Below are 15,622 nucleotides of genomic sequence, written 5' to 3' on the forward strand. Positions count from 1 at the left end.
TTTTCTAAGATGTCCTTGTCAGGCGACATTATGGAAATTATTTGAATATCATTGCTAAGCCAGGTGAGCCATTTAAAAATGTAAATAATTTGCAATACCATGAATCTAGTTGATGAAGAGCAACCTTAATGCTGATTGATTTATTAGAATCTTTTCCTGATTAGTAATTGCTTCAAAATCTCTTTTCTATGGTTCAATTTATCATTTTTGTGCCAGTTCTTACTATATGTCTGTATAACTATCAAGTCTGTCATAAGCATGTCACATCATTAGTTACTCCATACTTCTCTAGCCAGTAATAGAGGGCCAATAACTGTGCATTTCTTATAGCTATCGACTACTCACAGTACTTAGTTAATATTATTAATGATCTGACTTATAAAATATCTGAAAGCTTTGCATTGGTCCTACTCAGCACTATATTTTTCCTGGGGTATTATATTTTAAAATATATATTATGGCACCAAAACAACATTCAAATTACAGAATTTCAGGTTTTCATCCGTTCTTTAAAATTACTTTAAAGGAAAAGATATGCTCTTGAGGCATTTTGAACTTGAGCTCTGTTTGAAATCACAAACATGATTATAATTTCAAGAAGCACTGTCTTCAAGTTGTCTTATTGCTGTAATGAAGCTGCTAGAAATTTCATTTATTCTCAAGTTAAATCTCAGGAAACCTATTTTATCATAGGAAATCAGTTGGTTCTAAAATACTGCTTTGACTCTGGGGTTCAAATTTATTCATATAACTCTTGAGGAATGCCTATCAGTCAATCACAGAAGTTTTATTGCCTATTATATTTATTTTTTAATATAAATTTCAATTTACTATTCTCTGTGGATAAGTACTGTGTATATTGCTACTTTTATCATGTGTGTATCTTTATTTAGTTAACTATAGATGCATCAGGAAGTTTGCCATATCCTACATATCACAGATTTTAGTTGTGTAGTGATAGTAAAAGAATTCGAGTACAATACACATTAACTCAAAAATCTGTGATTATGGGGGCAGCCCGGTGGTACAGCGTTAAGTTTGCATGCTCTACTTCAGTGGCCCGGGGTTCACGGGTTTGGATCCTGGGTGTGGATCTATGCGCCGCTTATCGAGCCATGCTGTGGCGGCATCCCATATAAAGTAGAGGAAGATGGGCACGGATGGATGTTAGCCCAGGGCCAATCTTCCTCAGCAAAAAAAAAACAGGATTGGCAACAAATGTTAGATCAGGGCTAATCTTCTTTAAAAAAAAATCTGTAATTATGGCTGATTTTCAGCCATCTATTTAACAGAGATAAGAGATAGTACCATGTGCTATATAAGAATGTTTTCCACTTTGGAATTAACTTGACGGTAAAGTTATTTTGGCAGTTGTGAGTATCATAACAACCATGATTTACTGATGACAAGTTTAATACTTGATATATCCATGAAAATGTTAGGACAAATCATTTACTAAAATAAGAACAAGTGCATATCTCTTTTAAAACTGTTCACTGGTAGCTCAAAATCTTATATACTGTTTTGTTTCAAAAAATATCCTTTTGTGGGAACAAAAACTTCATTTTTATTAATTTCTCAAATTGTAACTACTTTTCTAAAAAAAGCATAATCATATAAACAATTTGTGTGCTGATATCTATTACTTTTAAAGTACTTTCTTCTTAAATGGAGGAATCCAACGTGTTTCAAAAATCAAGATACTCACCAAAATGTTGCAAATAAAGTAAGATTTCTCTTTGTGTATTTATCTAAATGTTACATTGTTTTTGCGCCTAGAGGCATGTATAAGTTTTTTTGGTAAGTTCTAAACCTTTCCTTATGAAGTATAGGTTAGTTCCATTCCATTTATATTTGATATAGCAAGAACTTGTGAGGCCTAAAAAGACTATTTGTTTGAAATAATACAATAGAGTTTTAAATGAACATATAATTTCTAAAGTCAATGGGGAAGAAAGGACGAACTGGAAGGCTCTCACCTAAAGTAAAAATTCAGGGCACTTTTTTTCCTTATGTAGTTGTATTAAACTAAGCTTTCTTTTTTCTTCCAAATCATTAGATAAGATATGGTTCAAAACTGATTAATTGAACTTAAAAGTAAATAAGCACTTCCTAAATAAAAATAAAAATTTGTTTATTTAGACTTTCAATTTTTTTACACTGAAGTCTATTTATACAACCTAAAGACTTTGTAGCTTCTGATTTACTACATATATTTAGTTCGACTGTATTTTTTTCATTTAGAAAATGTTTATTCTATCATGAAAAATTCTTAGATTTAAAACTGAAACTTAATATCTAAGGAAATGCATGCAAAAGTCCAGGAGAATAAGCCAGTATTGCCACTGTTTTAAATCTGACTTCGAATAAATCATTTAACCATTTAGGAGATAAATTTTCTCATGAGTAGAATTACTATAATTAATTGATGCAATTTCAGAGAAACTAAAATATCATTCCATCTTGGAAAAATGGGAAATGCTGTACATTTTTAAACAAATGCTGACAACAAATAATGCTTTTAGTGGTAAATTAATTGGAGATTTGATCTCTAGGAAGAAAAAGCACTAAAAATATTCAGTAAGTAGAATAAAAAAATTATAGTATAGTGGGAAAAACACTGCTCTGGGTTAGAAGACCTGAGTGTCTGAAATAGGCTCTATCCTTAACTAGCTTAAGGGCTCAGAGCACCAGTGCTTTTATCCTGAAAATCATAGTTGGCCTCAAAGATCTCTATAGGAATGTTAAGATTTAACATCTATGATTTAAGATCATCATAGGCTTAGAATATGTTAAATATAAAATGATGATGGAGAGCTCTGTGGAACACTACTACAGTTGCTTTAGAGAGATGGGATTCTTTAAAGACTACATTAGACAGGAGCCAAATGGCAAGTCTCTCCCAAACTTACTGTAAATATCAGTTTAGTATTGTGTTTTGCCTACATTGTTAATGAAGTTTTATTATAAGACTTCTCATTCACACACCTGGGCTTAGGATCCAAAGATGAGGACAAGCTCACAACTACCAGATTGAGGCTACCACAAATTTTTTCTAGTCTCACTTGGTCCTCAATGCTGCCTCTTATTCATTTTAACCGACCTTGATGAATTCCTGCTCCCCTTCTTCTCAGCACAAGTTACTCAAGCCCCCACTTAACAAACATATGCACACATGGCCCTAATAAATACATACATGTGCTGTTTCACTCAGTAAATGATCCTTTGATGCCCCTCCTCTCTCCCTACCCTAACTTTGTAATCAAAATAGAAATCATCAAGTGAAAACTCTCAATTCCCTGCCTATATAACCATCACATATGCCCTTCACTGCAGTCTTAGAGAACTATCCCATTCTATTCAAGGATAATTCCTCTCAATGACTCCTTCCTCTTGCCCTTTTAGAAACTCCTTTATGAAGTACTCTCTTTCCTTTATCTCCAGATTTTTCCTTTGGATTTCAAACTCTTCCAAAAAATAGAAAATGAGAGAACACTTCCAAACTCATTTTACAAGGCCAGCATTACCCTGATACCAAAACCAGACGAGAAGACTACAAGAAAAGAAAATTACAAGTCAATATCTCTGATGAACATAGATGCAAAAAATCCTTAACAAATTATTAGAAAAATGAATTCAATAATACATTAAAAGGATTATACACCATGATCAAGTGGGATTTATTCCAGGGATGCAAAGATGGTTCAAAATCTGTAAATCAATCAGTGTAATACACTACATTAACTAATGAATGATAAAAATCATATGATCATCTGAATAGATAGGGAAAAAGCATTTGACAGAATTCATCATCCAATCATAATAAAAACTCTCAACAAATTGACCATAGAGGGAATATACCTCAACATAAAAGGCCATATATGATAACCCCAGAACTGACATCGTACTGAATGGTGAAAAGCTGAAAGCTTTTCCTCTAAGATCAGGAACAAGATAAGAATGTCCACTCTCACCACTTTTATTCAACATCATATTGGAAGACCTAGCCAGAGCAATTAGGCAAGAAAAAAAAAAGTCATCCAAATTGGAAAGGAAGTAGTAAGATTGTCTCTATTTGCAGATGATGTGATATTATATATAGAAAACGCTGAAGACTCCACCAAAACACTGTTAGAACTAATAAACAAATTCAGTGAATGATACAAAATCAATATACAAAAATTTGTTGTGTTTCTGTACACTAACAACAAGCTATCAGAAAGAGAAATTAAGAAAACAATCCCATTTACAATGATGTCGCAAAGAATAAAGTACCTAGGAATAAATTTAGCCAAGGAGGCCAAAGATTTAAACGATAAGATATTGATGAAAGACATTGAAGAAGACACAAATAAATGGAAAGATATTCCATGCTCATGGATTGGAAGAATTAATATTATTAAAATGTCCATACTACCCAAAGCAATCTATAGATTCAGTGCAATCTCTATCAAAATTCCAGTGGCATTTTTCACAGAAATAGAACAAACAATCCTAAAATTTGTATAGAACCCCAAAGACCCTGAGTAGCCAAATCAATTTTGGGAAATAAGAACAAAGCTGGAGGCGTCACACTTCCTGATTTCAAACTATATTACAAAGCTATAGTAATCAAAACAGTGTGGTATTGACATAAAAACAGACACATAGATAAAAGGAACAGAACAGAGAGCCCAGAAATAAACCCAAATATATAGAGTCAATTAATTTCTGACAAAGGAGTCAAGAATATACAATGGGGAAAGATAGTCTCTTTAGTAAATGGTGTTGGGAAAACTGGACAGCCACGGGTAAAAAGGATGAAACTAGACCTTTATTTTACGCCATATACAAAAATCAACTCAAATAGATTAAAGACTTAAATAAGATCTGAAACCATAAAACTCCTAGAAGAAAACTTAGGGGGTAAGCTCCTTGACATTGGTCTTGGCAATGATTTTTTGGATTTGACTCCAAACACAAAGGCAACAAAAGCAAAAATAAACAAGTAGGAGTACATCAAACTAAAAAGCTTCTGCACAGCAAAGGAAACCATCAAAAAAAAAAAATGAAAAGGCAACCTACGGAATGGGGGAAGATATTTGCAAATCATATATCTGGTAAGGGGTTAATATCCAAAATATATAAAGAACTCATAGAACTCAATAGCGCAAAAAAAAAAAAAAATCCAATTAAAAAATGAGCAGAGTAACTGAATAGACATTTTCCCAAAGAAGACATACAAATGGCCAACAAGTGCATGAAAATGTACTCACCATCACTAACCGTCAGAGAAATGCAAATCAAAACCACAATGAGGTATCACCTCACACCTGTTAGAATAGCTATCATCAAAAACAAGAGATAAGTGTTGGTGAAGATGTGGAGAGAAGGGAACCCTTGTGCATTGTTGGTGGGAATGTAAATTGGTGCAACCACTATGGAAAATAATATGGACGTTCCCACAGAAATTAAAAATAGAACTACCATATGATTGAGCAATCCCACTTCTGGGTATATATACAAAAGAAACAAAAATAGGATATTGAAGAGATATCTGCACTCCGATATTCACTGCAGAATTATTCCCAGTAGCCAAGATATGAAAACAACCTAAATTATTTCTTAGTGAAATAAGCTAGACAGAGAAAGACAAATACTGTACTGCATGGTATCACTTATGCGTGGAATCTTAAAAAAAAAAATTTAAACTAATAGAAACAGAGAGTAGAAAGTGGCTGCCAGGTTGCCAGGGGTTAGGGGGTGGGGGAATAGGGAGAGGTTGGTAAAAGGATACCAACTTTCAGCTATAAGATGAACAAAGTCTGAGGATCTAATGTAAAACATGGTGACTATATGTATGGTAACACTGTATTATATAATTGAAATTTGCTAGGAGCTTAGAACTTAAATGTTCTCATCAAAAAAAAAAAGTTAAAAATGTGAGGTGATGAATGTTAATTAACTAGATGGGGGGAATCATGTCACAATGTATATCAAATCACCATGATGTGCACTTTAAATATCTTACAATTTTATTTGTCAATTATACCTCAATAAAGCTGAAATTTAAAAGAATCTTCAGGGCCAGACCCAGTGACCTAGTGGTTAAGTTTGGCGCATTCTCCTTCAGCAGCCTGGGTTCAGTTCCTGGGCATAGACCTACACCACTGGTCCACAGTGTTAGCTGTGGTGGCAGCTCATACAAAAAGCAAAAAAGAGAAAGATTGGCAGCGGATGTTAGCTCAGGGCTAATCTTCCTCAGCCAAAAGCAAATGAACAAGGGCCGGCCCCGTGGCTTAGCGGTTAAGTGCACGCGCTCCGCTGTTGGCGGCCCAGGTTCAGATCCCAGGCACACACCGACACGCCGCTTCTCCGGCCATGCTGAGGCCCTGTCCCACATACAGCAACTAGAAGGATGTGCAGCTATGACATACAACTATCTACCGGGGCTTTGGGGGGAAAATACATACATTAAAAAAATCTTTAAAAAAAAAAAAACGAACAAAAGAAAACCACTTCATTGAATTAGAGAAAAAAATGATCCTGTGATATCCCTCCCCAATCCCAATCCAACTTTACAATCAAAATAGAAATCAAATGAAAAGTCTCAACCTCTCCCTGCCAACGTAACAACCACCTATATACACTCTTCTCTTCAGTTGCAGAGAATGAGCCCATCCTATTCAAGAATAATTCCTCTCAATGCCCTTCTTCCTGCCCATTTAGGAACTCCTTTATGAATTACTCTCTTCTGTAGCTCTAAGTTGTCCCATTGGATTCTATCTCAGCCTATAAACATACTCAAATTGCATAAAATAATCAAACACACACAAACATACACACACTTTCTATGATCTCCTGCCCCCTTCTAACTACAATTTTCTCTCACTTTCCCTTCACATTCACACTGCTTACAGGTGTAATCTATACCCACTGTTTCTCATGACTTACTCCTTTCTAGTCAACTGTAGTCTGACTTCTGCCACCAACATTCCAAAGAGACTTCTTTCACAGAATCATTAATGCTCATCATCAACGACCTTCTAACTGCCAAATTTAATATGCAAGTAGTTTACATATGTCATGCATTAATTTGCTAACATCCTATCAAGCGTATATGGTTAGCCCAGTTTTGCAGATGAAGAACTTCACTTCTTGGTAATTTCTCAAGTTTCAGATGTTAGCCCTGTGGGATCAGCTTGAGTCATGCCAACTCATGAGATAATCAGTAAGGCCAGAGGATAGAATTTCTCTGACTGGGCAAGTGGAGGTCTCGTGCCTACCTCTGAACCAATCACAGTAGCCAGGGGAATTGAATGCTTTGATTGGCCAAGATTGAATCACTTGCTCCACCCCTGGAGTCCTAAGCACATAAACTAAGGATAGGGAAAATGTGCTTTCCCAAAGGAAATGCTACCATCTTTATATCTGTTATGAATTTTTTATGCTATGAATTTTTTTCTACCAAAAAGCTATTTTCTGCCCCTTTTTATAGTAGTAGATTTTCTATAAAAATAATCATCCCTAATTCCAAAAACTCATGAAATTTGTACTATGTTTTAGGCATTGCACTAGAACGTAGGGGTAGAGTATACAAACCAGATGTACATATCCCTTACTATAAAAGAGCTTATAGTATATATATGTGGTCTTCAGTATTTTTCACTCATATACCTCCTAAAATAATTTTGAAAAAGTATGTACCCCTTAGCACATCTTAAGTTGATATCTAAACATTCTGTTATAAATTTGAATTGTTATAAATGATTTAATTTCCAGCATATTATAAATGTTTTTTAGAATAAAACTGTAGTTACTTTTAAATAAAACTAATGGAATTTAAAACCCATAATTGTTTGGTACTAACCATCTTCCATCTAAAATCTATTTGCAAAAGCTTTCCTTTGACATTTAAAATTTTACACTTTTTCTTTTACTCTCTCACTTTGAATTTTCACTCCTCTTTTTCTAAATAGTCCTATCATTTTATTGATTACCCTTACATCCTATGCAACCAAAATCTTTATAAAAATTGAAATATCAACTGTTTTCATTTTCTATTCTTGTGGAAAAAATTACCACAAGCTTAGCAGCTTAAAACAACCCATATTAATTGTCTCAGTTTCTGTTGGGCAAGAGTCCAGGCATGGCCTAGCTGGTTTTCTGCTTAGGGTCTCACAAGGTGTTGGCTGAGACATGTTCTCATCTGAAGGCTCAACAAAGGAAGAATCTGCTCCAAGCTCATTCAGATTGTTGGCCGAATTCATTTCCTTGAAGCTATATGACTAAAGATCCTAGCTTACTGCTGGTTGTTGGCTGGAAACCTCCTGAAGGTCTTAGAGGCTGCCCATGGTTTCTAGAGGCAGCTTGTACTTCCTTGCCATGTGGGCTTCCTCAACAGGCCTGCTTACTTTATCACGTTAGTAGAGAGAATCTCTCTCTACAGTCTGCTAAGGAGGAATGACATAGTCATGGGAGTGACATGCCATCACCTTTGCCATACTCTATTGGTTCGAAGTAGTCATAAGTGGCGCCCACACTCAAGGGACAGAGATTACACCACGACGCGGACACCAGGAGGAACAAAATCATTGGGGGTCACCTTGTTAGGGTCTGTCTGCCACATCAACATTTCACTATTTCTTACCAATGCTCTTCTTGCGTTGTTTCCTTGGGACCCTCTCACCTTCTACTGGAGGAGGGAAGAAGCATATGTCTGGATTCAGGATATCCCAACATGGACCAAAATTCCACATTTCTAACACAAGCTTTATCCTGAATGAGAATATATAATGATAGGAAAATATAAGAATTTTTATGGGTCTATGCCATCTTGATTAATTATTGAAAGGTACCCTTTCTGGCTACAGGGAGATTTTCAAACCTCCAGCAAGAAATTACAGTAATATTTAATATGTGGGAAGGGTATGCCTTATTTGGTATAGGGGAGAAGGTCTAGTGTGAACCCAGGCAGGCACTTAGGCAAACCAGCTTTTAAAGAGAGTACTATGCAAGCTGAGGCAGAGACAGATTTCTTTAAGGCTATTCACACTCATTTCCCCCTGGACAGACTTTGCATACCATGTATGTTCACACTCTGCCTTAAATTCCATTGATCTGGTTAAAGACCTTATATCATACTCATGTGATTCTGATAAAACTGAGGCCTTTGCCATTGTGTTTCCTGAGTCCCATACACACATAAGAGAGTGCCCTACCTACTAAATTAAAGTTCTAAAATCATTTCCTATAGAAATTTCCTCCAGGACCTTCCATATACACTCTATTTCAATAGGTATTCTCTGAATAGTCATGAATAGAAGAAAAGCTAGGCTATTCTAACAAGGCCATACATTTCTACAAAATTTCTCCGGTCTTTTTGAGTTTGAGGACTTTTCATTAGGTGATTTCACGAAAATTCTTACTTTTAGTACCTTTGTGATTGAGAGAGTACATACTAGTAGAAAACTATGATTTTTAAATGGATCTACTACTTTGTTAACCATACAAAATTAAAAATATTTCAGTGCCGCCTCAGCCAATGTTTGTATACTTTCAAAGTTTGCAGACTCCTTGTAATAACCACCAGGACTCTGTGGGACACAGAGTGAGTACCACTGATTTATGTTATACCCGCTTCCAGAAGGATTTGAGGCAAATGAGCAGTGAGTGTTGGTTATTACCAGGATAGAGCACATGGTATTTGTTTATTTCTACTACGTCTTGTCCCAGACAGGTTTAAAGGCAGTGTATGAGGATATATATCATAAAAGATAGCAGAAGTAAAAGTGAAGGAAAATGAAACCAAAGATGAGGACAAAGTGGAAGTAGGATAAAAAGCCACATGGTCCGTCTTACGTGTCAGCATCTCTTTATCCTCATGCATAAATTCTCATACATAAAATGCAGAGCCCCACGTCTAGCTCCTTTGGAATTTGGCTTTATTCCTTGATCTAAAATTATATTCATTTTCTTCTCTAATTGTCCCCATAATTCGTTCACATTAGTTTTTCCTTTGCCTTTGCTTTCATCATTCCTCTGAAATCCATCTCCTTCATTACCTCTTTCTAAAGTTTCCATTTCCAGCTTTCTCCACCCTCCAAAGTGGCTTCTGTAACATTCATTTGGGAAAATATTACCCACTTTCATATTTTTTTCTTCTTTTTTTAATCCCAGATCTTTGTCTCTCCTGTTATGACATACTTTTGTGCAATGGGCACAGATAAGGAGGTACCCTGGAAATCGTAAAGCACTATATAAATGCAAGGTAGGTTCTTTATGCCAAAAGAGGAAGCCAGTCATTTTTAGAGGAAGCACTATTCTGACCATTTCCAAATGGGAGCCGCTCTCTGTGATATGTAGCGTTAAACTCATGTGGTGTCTCAGCCACATGTATAATATATTCTTAGTAATACCTGTTTGAGAACCATGGCAAGACTCCCTGTGCATAGTTCCATTCACACTCATTTTTTCCAGGCCAAACCACACTTTGCTGATTTTATTGAACTGTTAATTCATCACTATCCAGTTTCCAATCATGAAGAAAATTAGCAGAGTGTCTCATCTCAAATTAGCAGGTGACAACATCTTCGAGCTCCTACCTGCCTCCTTTCTCCTGATACCACCCAAAAAGAGTCAAATTTCTCTTCTGGTCAGAAGGTCACAGATAAATTCTTTCTTCAGTTTGAGTGGTTGGCCCCAACCAGATTGAGTGAGTGAGAGAAAGGCCCGCCACATCATGATTCACCGTGGCTTCCATCCCAAGTGAAGCAGAACCCCAAGTGGACCTCCTGCTGTCACAACGCAACCCCCAGTTATCCAACTGATGGACTGCATGAGCTTTCTTCCTGTTTCCATCTGTCCTTCTCCCCAAGAACTATTGATAAAATTCTCGTGATATTTTGAAACATTAGCTGATATTTCCTCCTGGAATATCCTATTATGTTCTTACTTTCTCCCAACTGGACAAGTAATGCATCTTTCCCTCAAGAAGAATAGATAAGAGAGTCAAATTCTTGGCATTTCTTAAAGCTGAGGTATAAAGATAAAATCATAGATTTGGAAGAAAAAGTCATTTGTCAAAGCCAGCTTTTTCTTGTCCCCAAGACTTTATCTTGGGAGAAAGAAATGATTAAAGGACAAGTAAAGAGATTAGAATGTTGGAAGGGCTGAGGAGGAGTTATATATCCTGCCCCCAAAAATAGGTTGAGACTTCGAGAGAAGTGATCAAATCTCAATAAATTTGTGGATCCAAGAATAGAAAAAGTCTGTTTTCTATTGCCTAGGACAGCCGATGGTGGGGGTCAGCAAATTCTGTCACGTGGGCCAGCTGCCTGTTTTTGTAAATACACGCCCATTTACTTATGTACTGTCCATGGCTGCTTTATGTTGAGAAGACAGAGTTGGATAGTTGCAAGACCTATCAGCTTGCATAAAATATTTACTATCTAGCCCTTTACAGAAAACATTTGCCAATCCCTGGCCTAGAGCATTGGCTAATTCCAGTTCCCCAAGTAGATGTGTGGAATATTGTGTGGGAATATTGTGCCACTCTGCAGCACATAACACTCAAATGTTTCCCATGAACTCAAAATGGCAAAAAGATGAAGAAAAGCCTAAAATAGTCCTAGTGAGTTTTTTGCAGCTTGTGTGTAGCATGGAAGCAGCAGAATAATGATGGTACAAAAATAACCAAGAATGTCATCAGGGCTTGGAGAAGCCAGCACAGACAAGAACAAAGGAATGACCCGTCAACATTCTTCAGGTCCTTTTGGATCCAATGGTCAAGGACCCAAAAGGATGACTGATGTCATAACAGATGCCAGTCAGGACTGAGAACATGCACCGCAGAGCAGGCTCCAACGCATAAACGCTCTTCAACGAGTTGCAGGGACAGGAAGGTGGAGACCCTATACTCATTCCTTTGTTCATTCATCTGTTCAGCAAATACTCACAGATCACCTATTATCTTCCTATTACTGAACTAGGTGTGGGAAACACAGAATTAAACAAAACATTGTTGATTTTCCCCAAAATATCACCAGACAACCTGATAATAAAGCAAAGATAAATTTATTAGAACTTACTGCATTAAGGGAGAGCATCACCTTGATGGAGTTTTATGAGTGTCTCAGAAAGGAGAAGTCAAAATTAAAATATTATAAGACTTTGGGGTCTGAGCTCAAGTAGTTGAAGGTGGGTCTTTCAAAGTGGGGAATTGAATGTAATTGAGCAGAGATTGTGATGTAATCTTTCAGGATTGGCCAACACAGAGAAGTGAGAGTCTTGAAATGAGTCTTGCTAAGTAAACCATGGTTGATAAGCGAACTGTTTGTCCAGGTGAGTGTATTGCTGAAAAACCGGGACCTTGTCACCACAGCTGAATCAATGAACACAATGGCAAGGGATTGAGGAAAAGAAAGAGTAATTTTTAATTTGCTAGCAAATGAGGATGCGGTAGGCTATTGCCACAAAACCCACAGTCCTCGCGAAGCATTAGCAGTTAGGATTTTTAAAGAGAAATCCATGGGGGAAAAATGTGCTGTCTACATGACTGCAAACATCTGGTGGGGCAATTATGTGAGGGTCCCAGATGTTCTGGCATTGAGCCAGCTGTTATAAGGTTTTAGATAGAGGAGGGGGAGCTGTGGCTTTGCAGGTCAGCGCTTTTCCATCAACCTGCATTTGGCTTTGTGAGGCTGCTCGCAGGAAGGAGGGTGGTAAGATAGGGGAATCTGCAAGTGAGTGTCCTTGGTTGTCTGCCTCTGTGATGAATGGTGGATTCTGGCACTAGGAAGCCAAGGAGTTGGGGTCTGGGAAGCTTTAGCTTCTTGATAGTCTCTGGATATCAGTTTCCCTATAACAAAACTTCAAAGAACCCATACCTAGCCGAACTTCAGTGTGAGCCCCAGCGTGAGGCCACCTGGGCTTTAACAATTTGTAACCTCCGTTTGCCTTGTGAGATTCAGGGATACAAAGGTTAAAAAAACTGATATTTACATGTGAATGTAATTTAGAGGAGCAGGGAAAATGGGATGAGTGCTTTTGGTTTTAACTCCACATATGCTGGCTTTAACGTTGGGGAACTGATATCACAGCCAGCATCAAGCAGATCCTTATCTTTGCTAAATTGTTCTGAAGGAATTTCCTGAAGTAAACAGTGAAGTTATTTATTGGCTTACAGACTTCTCTTTTCTGGGCAAAGGTTTTTTGTAACAAACAATTAAGTCATGCTGACATAGGTGGTCTACAGTCATCGAAGTTGTATTGCCACAAGTGGTCTTGATTCTCAACAAAGTTCTCATGGGGCTTCCATTCTAGTAGGGGAAGATAGACAATAAACAAATTATGTGTATATAATTTGATATATATATATATATCAAGTAGTGACAAGTGCAGTGGAGAAAAAAAAATAAAGCAGAACAAGGTAGAAAGAGATTGGAATAGAGTTGAGGGTGCTGTTTTGTATAATGTGATCAGGAGAGGCTTCATTGATAAGGGAGCAGTTCCTGCAGGATGTGTGTAAGAACCACAAAGACTGGGACAGGAACTGCTTGACAGTATTTCCATCAACCACGTTAGAAACGAGGGCTCAATAATTAGTTCAATAAGAGAAAAATACGGTTGCATTTCTTTCTCACCTGAGACGACAGACTGGAATTTGTAGCTGCTCTACCAGTAAAATAGGCAATCTGCTATTTCTCCTTCTCCTTCACTTTTTTTTTTTTTTTTGTGAGGAAGATCAGCTCTGAGCTAACATCCATGCTAATCCTCCTTTTTTTGCTGAGGAAGACCGGCTCTGAGCTAACATCTACTGCCAATCCTCCTCTTTTTTTTTCCCCCAAAGCCCCAGTAGATAGTTGCATGTCATAGTTGCACATCCTTCTAGTTGCTGTGTGTGGGACGCGGCATGGCCGGAAAAGCGGTGCATCGGTGCACACCGGGATCCCAACCAAGGCCACCAGTAGCGGAGCGCGTGCACTTAACGGCTAAGCCACAGGGCGGCCCCTTCTCCTTCACTTTCTACTTTAGATTCCGCATCCTGCCTCAACTGTTCCTCTTTTTCTGGGTGTGTGACACCCCACCCCCGAGTCTGCTGCTGGAAAAGCAGCTCTGGGCTTGTAGGCCCCCGTGTTTCTGTTCCGCATTTCACCGTGCTTCACTCTCCTCTCTCACTTCCTGGACTTGCTGCAAGCTCTCTATACAGGAAATGCTCCTCCCTCCTGGGGCACAAGTAGCCTCCTTGCCTGTGCAGGTCACTGGGCGAGGATGTTGAAGCCACGGCATTCTGGAAAGAAGAGGAGCCTGAGGTACAGATCGGCAAAAGCATTTCCCTGGCGTACCACATTAGGGCTCTCATAAGCAGCTGAGCTTTCCTGGCGCCTCGCTCGGGTTTGTTCAACAAAGAAGGCTCTCCCAGACCATCTGTGGAATGTGCTACCTCGCTCTGAGAGCTGCTTATGATGGCTTCTACATTGTCTAGGATACCTCAGACCCTCAGGTCTGGACTTTTTTTTTTTGGTGAGGAAGATTCGCCCTAAGCTAACATCCATTGGCAATTCTCCTCTTTTTTTTTTATTTTTTTTTGCTTGAGGAAGATTAGCCCTGAGCTAACATCTGTGCCAATCTTCCTCTATTTTGTATGTGGGTTGCCACCACAGCATGGCTGGTGAGTGGAGTGTGTCCTCACCCGGAGTCCGAACCCATGAACGCAGGCTGCCAAAGCAGAGTACGTGAAATTTTAACCATTCCGCCACAGGGCTGGCCCCTAGGTCTGGAGTTTTTATTTAAAATAATTATAACTTCTTTGCAGTTTGCAATGCGTTTCTATATTCATTTGCACTTGACACAAAACTCGGAGGTAGTCTGGAGGACGACAAGGATGGTGATGACGTTAGCTGCTAACCTTTAGTGGACTACTAACTTTGGGCCCCTGTCAGTTCTAAGTGGTTTACATATATTATTATTTCATCCTCATGAAATCCCCTAAGATTATTATATCTCTGCTTTATTGGGTAGGAAATGAGAGAGAATTAAGGTAAATCATCCCAGGTATGTTAGCTGTATGAGACTGAGTCAGGATTTAAACCCAGAAGGTCCGATCTGGAGCCTGCACATTCAGCACTCTGCTGTATGCCTCTATGGTGTCTCTGTTCTGCAGGTACAGAAACAGAGGCTCCACCACTGCTGTTCAATGATGGAGCTAGAAATATAACCCCTGGTTTAGCAAACTTTCCACCTCCTAAAACCTCCCTTTTAATACCTAGCACTTTTTGGCAAAGTTCAAAATGGAAGGTCTAGGAAGCTGCTTTGTTTAACCTGGAAGATGGGATAAAAATGGACTTGGAATGAAGCTAATTTTTCACTATTAAAGGCAGCTTAGGAAGTTCCAGACTTCACTATCCAGCCCCTTTCCTCCTCCTGTAGCCTTGGTAATAGGTCATTGGTCATGTAAACTCCTGCATTATATGAGCTCGATGTAAGGGCCGGAAGTTCCCTGAGGAAGGACCGATCTCCATGCAGTCATGACAAGATATTTACAAACTCCGTTCTCATAGACTGAACATGAAGGATAATGCTTCCCCTTGAGGACTGCTTACTCTATGACATTTACAATCCTTATTTTTTGCAGTTTCTCTTT

Source organism: Diceros bicornis, chromosome 4 (genome assembly GCF_020826845.1).
Source record: "Diceros bicornis minor isolate mBicDic1 chromosome 4, mDicBic1.mat.cur, whole genome shotgun sequence".
Taxonomy (NCBI): Eukaryota; Metazoa; Chordata; class Mammalia; order Perissodactyla; family Rhinocerotidae; genus Diceros; species Diceros bicornis.